At 41.0% G+C, this 7,642-nt stretch overlaps 1 protein-coding gene across 1 annotated transcript in view; it reads right to left on the bottom strand.

Moving 5' to 3' along the window:
• Window positions 1-4,643, bottom strand: part of MYT1L (myelin transcription factor 1 like) — a 299,550-nt gene extending 294,907 nt beyond the window's left edge. Inside the window, exon 1 of the mRNA XM_018088859.1 lies at window positions 4,469-4,643. The gene's annotated coding sequence lies outside the window, so the exon portion shown is untranslated. The remainder of the gene's footprint in view (window positions 1-4,468) is intronic.
• Between the last annotated feature and the right edge of the window lie 2,999 nt (window positions 4,644-7,642).

Below are 7,642 nucleotides of genomic sequence, written 5' to 3'. Positions count from 1 at the left end.
AGGGCATGTCAGTTTGGGTTTTTTCCACACAAATCAACGCAGCCTGAGAAGCACATACGCACACCTGGTGATGAAAGGGCCCCCCTCGTAAGTGTATAGGGGTATCTACACCCCTACAGATGAATCTCAGCGTTTCTAATATCAGGTTTACATGCAGAACCTTTGGGTAACTGTATCCGTGTTTGAAAAATCAAGGCTTGTCTTCTCTCTCTGCTAGAGCTAGCTTCTTTCTGTTACATCCTGGCTAGCTTAAGTGTGATAGTGAAAGCGACTACGTGGCACATATATCATGGCAGGGAGTGTAAAACTTTTTGAAGGAGATTTAGCTGGGGAAAAAAAAGCTCATCTTGTACAGCCTTCAGGATGACACAAAGAAACAGCCTGGTGCTTCTCCCACTGAAGACAAAAACAATACTTGCTTTAATTGGGGTAGAATGTACATAAATCCTGTGTTGGTGAGTGTTACGGGGGGGAAGGGGGGGGCACTGCATAAATTAGAAGCACTTACAAAAAGACCAGCATGGAAAAAAATTTGGGAGACTGGTAATTCATTGCCCTAATTATCCTCCATAAGTTGTTAGGGTATGGGTTTAATGTTGTGGGTTGGATTCTCCCTCCCCCAGCCTGTGTCTCGTCAATGCGCATTATCCATGGGGAAAAGGAGATGCAGGTCATGTTTAAGCAGCATTAATGAGAGCACAGTATTTTTCCTGCAGGTTAAGTAAGCCAGGTTAGCAAATTTCAAGTAAAGTGTGGTTGAAAACCTTCCATTTCTTTTACTTTCTGGCTGGTAGCAGTTTCTAACAAGACTTGAAACATTAGACAAACACAGAAAGCAGAACTCAAGCATCAGACGAACCCACTACTGTCAATAAGGGAGTACAATTTCAGCTTGACAGGAGTATTACAAGAATATACCCGCTAACGAGCAGCCTTAATTGGCTTGCATATTGTGGCTGTCACTGTTAAAACCTGTTCCTATACAATCCTATTTTATACATCCTTTAAACATATAGTTCTCTAAAGCAGTTAAAGAGACAATACTTTACACACTGATTTGGGGTGGAGAAAAAAATGAGAAGAATAGGAAATAAAAAGAAAATAGGAAACTCTATTAAAAGTATTATATCAGTGACTAAGAAACTATGTAAAAGTCATAGTAAAAAAAGCAACGGACTTTTTTGGTTTTAGCGCACTTTGTCAGTTTTGAACCTAAATTATTATTTATGCATAGATTACAATGGCTGCAGAGGTTTCACTGACATTTACTGTACTCAAATCCTTTAAAACATAGTGTGTTCTTTAACAGATCCCTCATTTTCCTCAGCAGAACACTTTGTCTTTAAAGTATCTTGAATTTCATGATTTGCAGGAGCTCACTGCTCATCCTGGCAAATCCTTCACACACCAGAGTTTAATGTGTGTCTTCAGTTTCCAGTACAGGGTCATGGTCATAAGGAATACAAACCAAAGAGAAGACAGTAAAAAAAAAGTTACTGCGCATGTGCAATTGGTTGATAATAAATGATAACAATGTAACTTCTAGATAATAAAGTCAAAATACCAAATAGAGTAGAGTCCTAGTGCTGTGCAAAGTGCCTTACCTTAAAGAAGTTATTCTTATCTGATTTAGATCTGCCTAATCCACAAATTTGAATATAAAATACTGTTGCAACTGAAGACTGCAAAAGTCATTTATATGTATAACGAGACCTTAAAAAGATCAATTTTCAATCAATAAAATGCTTCCTATTGTCAAACACCAGAAAATGGGAATTCGCAGTGTAGATGCAGGAAAGACCCTAGGTACAATAGTGCTGGTGAGGACAAACATAATTTTTGAGGTGATGAGCTGGATATGCTGGGGTGTTGCACAAAAAAAGAAAAAAACCTAAACAGATAAATGAAAGCGTTTAGCTCAACAAAGCACTCTTTACTAGGATGAAAAAGTCTGGCTAAGTATGGTGACACCTGTAATGTCCCTCACATTCTTAGAGTTAAACTGCACTGCTGCAAGGAAGTGCTGTTTAAACTGCACTGCCCCATGGATCGATCCCAGAAAACAGAACGCAGATGAGGACAGGTTTTGCAGGAGAGAAAGAATTTAAATGCATTTAAATGAAGAGATCGGCGCTTTACCACAGCCATCTTCCCGCCACCTAATTAGAAGGCATGAAGCGTCTCCTGCCTTTACCTCCGGGAGCAGTCGCTGGGCGCGGGGCCGGTGAGCGGGCAGACAGCTCCCACTGAGGGCAGCTCCCGGGGAGCGGGCAGACGGCTCCCGGAGCGGACAGCTCCGGATAAGCCGGACAGCTCCCGGCGCGGACAGCTCCCGGTGCTGAAGGAACCGCACCGCCGTGCCGAAGGGGGCGGCGAGGGCTGGGGCTGAATAGCGCTATCTGCAGAACAATGGCAGCCAACTCCAAATCCTGCTATAATCACATTAATGAGATTAATCAGTGAATTAGCAGCAGTCAAATGTCAGGGTGGCGGGGAGGAATCCAACCAAGCTCGGTAATTAACTTTTGGGGGGCAGGAGAAGGGAATCAACTGAGTTTTCTGTTAGGCTTTTACCGAAGTTTAGCAGGTTTTATTCACCAGCCTTAGGAAGATGCTGACAATTCAAGTGGAGGGGGGAGGAGGGGATAAGACGGAGACCTCAACCTTTGCGTGCTAGAAGACAGTCTGCTAATGCACAGTATCCCATTACTTCCAGCTGAAGTCCATTGAGAAATCTAGCACCGTTTCAGACACCCCCCCCCTCCCCACAGCCATCAGAGCCGCACTGGGCTGAGCTCTGAGTGTGAAACTAGTTCTGTGAGCTAACTTCCACCGCAGATTCCAATAGGCAGGATAAATATGGCGGATGCCAAAGAAGCATTAGATCTTATTCCTTTTTAAAAATGTACAACATAGTCTTTCTGAAATAAGAGGGGTAGGAGAAAAGAGTACCCTTTAAGGAACTATCAGCAATAGATTATCATGACAAGTTAATGCTAGCTCTGTTGGAGAGTGTTTTCTAAACAAAAACAAAAACAAAAAAAATCCCCCAAACAAAACAAAACCACATTAAAAAAAGAGGAATTTTATTCAAGTAATTTAAAGCAAGCTACTTAATGTAGATAAGTCAGAGATCTGGTCTCTAGCTGACCTCAATAAAAGTGAAACTTCTCTCCACCTGAAATCCAGCACCCACGACCATTTCTCTGTTGCAAGTGCAAAATACAAAAAAAGATTCCCTGTAGATTATAAATAAAATCCAAAAGTATTTATTTGCAAGAAAGAGAGTACTGCATTTCTCTTTTTCTATCTTTAAAAGAAGTATTGTCAACCATGCAAAGCACTTATTATGTAAAAAGGCTACTTTATGCACACGTTACTTCTGTAGAGAACAAATAAAGGTTTAAAAAACCCTCCTCTGCCTAGATAAGGCTGTGCACGTTGTTCAGAACTCAGAAGAAAATGGCATGCTTCTGTTCCATTGAGTTTAATCTTTGTTAGTAACAAATAAAAGAAGCAAACCTGTGTAATGCCTCTTCCATAAGACACTAAGTAGTTTCTTTTTTACTAATGTAAGTAGTTTTCTTTTATACTCTGGCTACTTTTTAGCACTAAATTAATAGGATTAAGAAATCTGCACTAAATGTGCACCGACTATAGTCATACTTATAAGAACTATTTTAAAATTGAAGTATATACTACAATTTTTTCAGGGAGTTAACTGAATTAACCACTCATTATTTACAAAGCTTTTTCTCTTTAAAGTATTATCGATATGAAACATTTAAGACAGTGTTCTTTCAAAAATGCTACTCTTATACAAGTATTCCCCTTTAAAGTACAAATCCACTGTTTTCAAAAGTCACTTTAGAGTAAAACATAGTATCTTATAATCTTTTATTTAATTGCATTTGGCTGTCATTGAGCATTCCAATCTGTGAAGTTTTTGTCTCGGGTTCTCCATATCAAACAAGTACTGTCCACATGCAGCAAGTTTATATAAACAACAACATGCTTAATGCATGCAACATAATGCGTTCATATAGTAAACACACTACAAGATTTTTTATGAGCTATTCTACAGCCTAAAATAATTTCAGCTGCACAGCAGTATTGCCAGAAGAACTCGAAAAGAGCAAACAATGGACATTTAAGTACAAGCTAAAGAACAACTGCAAAAATCACAACAATCTTTCCAGATAGCTACAAGAATCAACCCCCACCCTGCACAAAACACAGTCCACACCTGCACCGTTAACCATTTACAAGTTAAACATAAGCAAGACATTTCAGCATGGTTAAGAAACACCCTGGCTTACTACAACTTTGAAAGGATGAGGAGTAAGAAGCATACCACAGAGACCCAGAAAAGGCTGCTTTTTTCTTCATTGAACACTGAAAAGATACCCCATATTCCAGGGAACTAAAATATATATATAAATATATATATATATTAAAATACACCCACCAACACTGAGTAAAAAAACCAGGGGGGCTTCAAGAAGACTGCAGGGAAAAAGCTCTCACTCTCTTTAGTGTGCAGAAGCTTAGGGGGAAAAAAATGTCGCCCTGGCAGGAATGACAAATGCAGTAGGATAGGCTAGCAGGCCTGAGGGATCTGTTTTACTTCCACATACATCCTCTAATGCACGCACTCCCACTCATCCTCTCGAGATGCCTTTTTTTTTCCTCCACTTTTTTTTTTTCCACCAGCTCCAAATCCCCGGCATATGACCTTCTGTTAAATAGATAAAAAAAAAAATTTGCTTATCAGTCATGCAAATGAAGCTGAATTCATTTTCCACAACAGATGGCCTCATAGATAATGATGATGGAAGAGAGAAAATTGAATGTCTCTCACAAGGTGGTCATGGCAACCGAGAGCAGAATAATATCAATAATAAGCTCACTGCATAATAAGGTTGTCAATCCCACAAATCAAAGTCTCCAGCTAAATCAGGTATCCCACCCCCCACTAGTTATCAGGTAAATAGAGAAATAGAGAGCATCCTTTTCCTTTTTAAATAAGGCACTGTGAAAAGAAATGGCAGCTCCAGTGCTTCCAGGGTACAAGGGGAAGGAAGGAGCAGAGGAGATTTTTCTCTGATAATTGTGTTTTATTTGATGACTTGAGAAGGGAGATGTTTGGTTTATACTCTTCTTTTTTTGCCTTTTTTTTTTTTATTATTTCCACAGAGGTTTTATTTGTTGGAGGGGGGTGCTGCTTTGTTTTTTAATAGCAAGGCTAGTATTTTTAACTCGATCTGCTGCCGAATCCTTGCCTCCCCTCCTTGTGTCTGATGTAGAGTGCTGCATTGATGCAATAGCAGCTCGCCTCAGGCTTTCACCTTGGCTCCCTGGGGGCCATCCTGCAAAATGAATCAGCAGCCATCCTGAGCAGACTGATTAAAATGAAAATGGCAAGGCACATGTCTGGGCGGAACTAGAGCTGAGCTGCGCTGTGCTGCCTGTCTGGCAAGCATGCTCAATATAGCTTTTGCTAATAATGGCTTACCGCCTTTCGGGTTTTTAAAGGTATTACCATCGCCCCTTCCCCCAACCCCTAAACAGATAACAGTGTTGGGGTCTTCCCCCCCTTCACTGTATACTGCTCACAGCTAGAGTTTGCCAGACTGACATGCAGTGATTGTGAAAAGACACACTTGCTTTGCAGGGATTTTCTTCACAGATGTGCTGAAATACCAAGACAATATATTAACATGCAGCTATAAATTATTCCCAGATATTAGCTGGAAAAAACCTCAGACGAAGACGAAAGCTCAGTCACTACCAGAAACACCATTTTTTCCACCCTGTTTTTTTACACCTCAGCTTGCAGCCTTGTGCATTATGCATCACAAGAAAGTGACTGCCAGTAAATGCAGAGCAGCTTCCTGGAGCTCTCTATGCCCTGTGTTTGACACACACGAGCTGTATTTCTAACTCCCCCACCATCCCCAAGCAGATAAGTGTGTGCATAGAGAAAGAGCCATTTTAAGTGTGCATCTCCTTCAACAAAACAGAAACATTTTGCGGACAAGTTTGTTGTGCAAAACCAGCAGTGACAAAGTATCAAACATCAGTTCATGCCTGCGCGGGATCTGAAACCTGGGCAGACTTGTTTCATGAGATGTGGGGATTGCTCTGCCTGGGGATTTTTGTTGGTGGCTTTTTTAAGCAAACAGCTCAGCGGTGTATCTCTGGAAACTGGCGAGTATATGCTGTACATATGCACATACTCCCTGATATGCCTTCAGTTAAGTCCTCTTTTTAAGCTGCTGGGATTATTTTTCTCCCCCTGCCTTTTTCTCCCCCTGCCCTGCACTCTATCCCTGTTACTGCAGTGTGAACCAGAAATCAATAGGGCTGCTCTAATGGAGGTTCCAGCTGCAGTTGGCTGTGCAGACACATACACACACACACACACACACACACACACACACTGACGTCTGTGCAGCTTTCTCAGCCGATTGGGCACCACATCGGATGTTCTGTGGAGCAAAGAATAGGAATCATTTACAGTCTGCTAAAAAAAAAAATGGTACCTTGCATTTCCCTGTCTCCAAGAGCACCAGGCTGGGCTCACCGCACAGGCTGCCTGCAGTGTGTGAGTGAGAGCTCTGCTCGGGCTACGTGCAGGGTACCAGAGGACACCCCCAGATTACCACAGAGGTTGTCGGGCACAGAATCCCACAATTCATACTGGATGTTTTTATAAGGTTACCCATCCACATTGTGAAAGATATGAACATAGAAAAATAGACACAAAAAATCAAAGCAGTTTAATTGATAAGATTAATAGAGCTCTTGTGCCCTTTAATGTGTTTGCAAGTATTTCTGAGCTCTGAAGAGTATTTTAATGGAAGTTTTATTTTTAAGGGTTTTTTTAGGAATTATTCACTAAAAATTTAAAATTTTGATGTGAGTTGCTTGCTTGCTTACCCCTCCTTCAATAGAAAAATATTTAATTTGTTGAATATTAGTTTCATTTAATTTTCTATGGTATTCAAGTGTTTTTTGCATATATATTTATGCGTGAAGCCACTCCTTGTTAGTAAAACATGTTTGGGTTTTTCTCCTTTTAGATAATAAATCCTAGGCTCTCTTGGTTTCCTGATGCTGTAGCTGTTTATCTCTGAAACAAGAAACAACTGTGTTGGTGAACATATAAAAAAATCCTAATTCACTACTCCCAAGATAAGGTATGCCTGGGATCTGCGGCACTGCAGAACACCTCCCCCACCACCCTGTCAATGTATTTCAACTTCAGTTTATTGACAGCAACTGCCCCAGCCGGAGTCTGGCTCCAGTGAAGCATTTATATTCCTTCCACTCAGCCCTGTGGATCTTTTGCAGGGCTCAGGATGCCAACCCAGAACCTGCTCTGGAGAAATAAAGTCTGGGAAAATGAATGAATCATAAAGCCATATTGCACGACAAATTCACATCCCAGCCTGTGTTCTACAGATCTTTCTTATGCAAGCTTTTAAAAAAAATGTGGTTTAAACCCTAAAAATGCTGGCATGTGGCAGGCTACTAATTGATGGACTGTAGGAAACCTTGGAACAAAAGAGGCCAGGAAGCACGGAAGTCCACCTCTCCTCAACATTAGCAATTACACAACCACAGTACCCCCTCCCCA

This window comes from Manacus vitellinus, unplaced genomic scaffold, assembly GCF_001715985.3.
Source record: "Manacus vitellinus isolate BGI_N305 unplaced genomic scaffold, ASM171598v3 scaffold_11_pilon, whole genome shotgun sequence".
Taxonomy (NCBI): Eukaryota; Metazoa; Chordata; class Aves; order Passeriformes; family Pipridae; genus Manacus; species Manacus vitellinus.
Note: the sequence above shows the minus strand (reverse complement) of the source record. Positions and strands in the feature narration are given on the sequence as shown.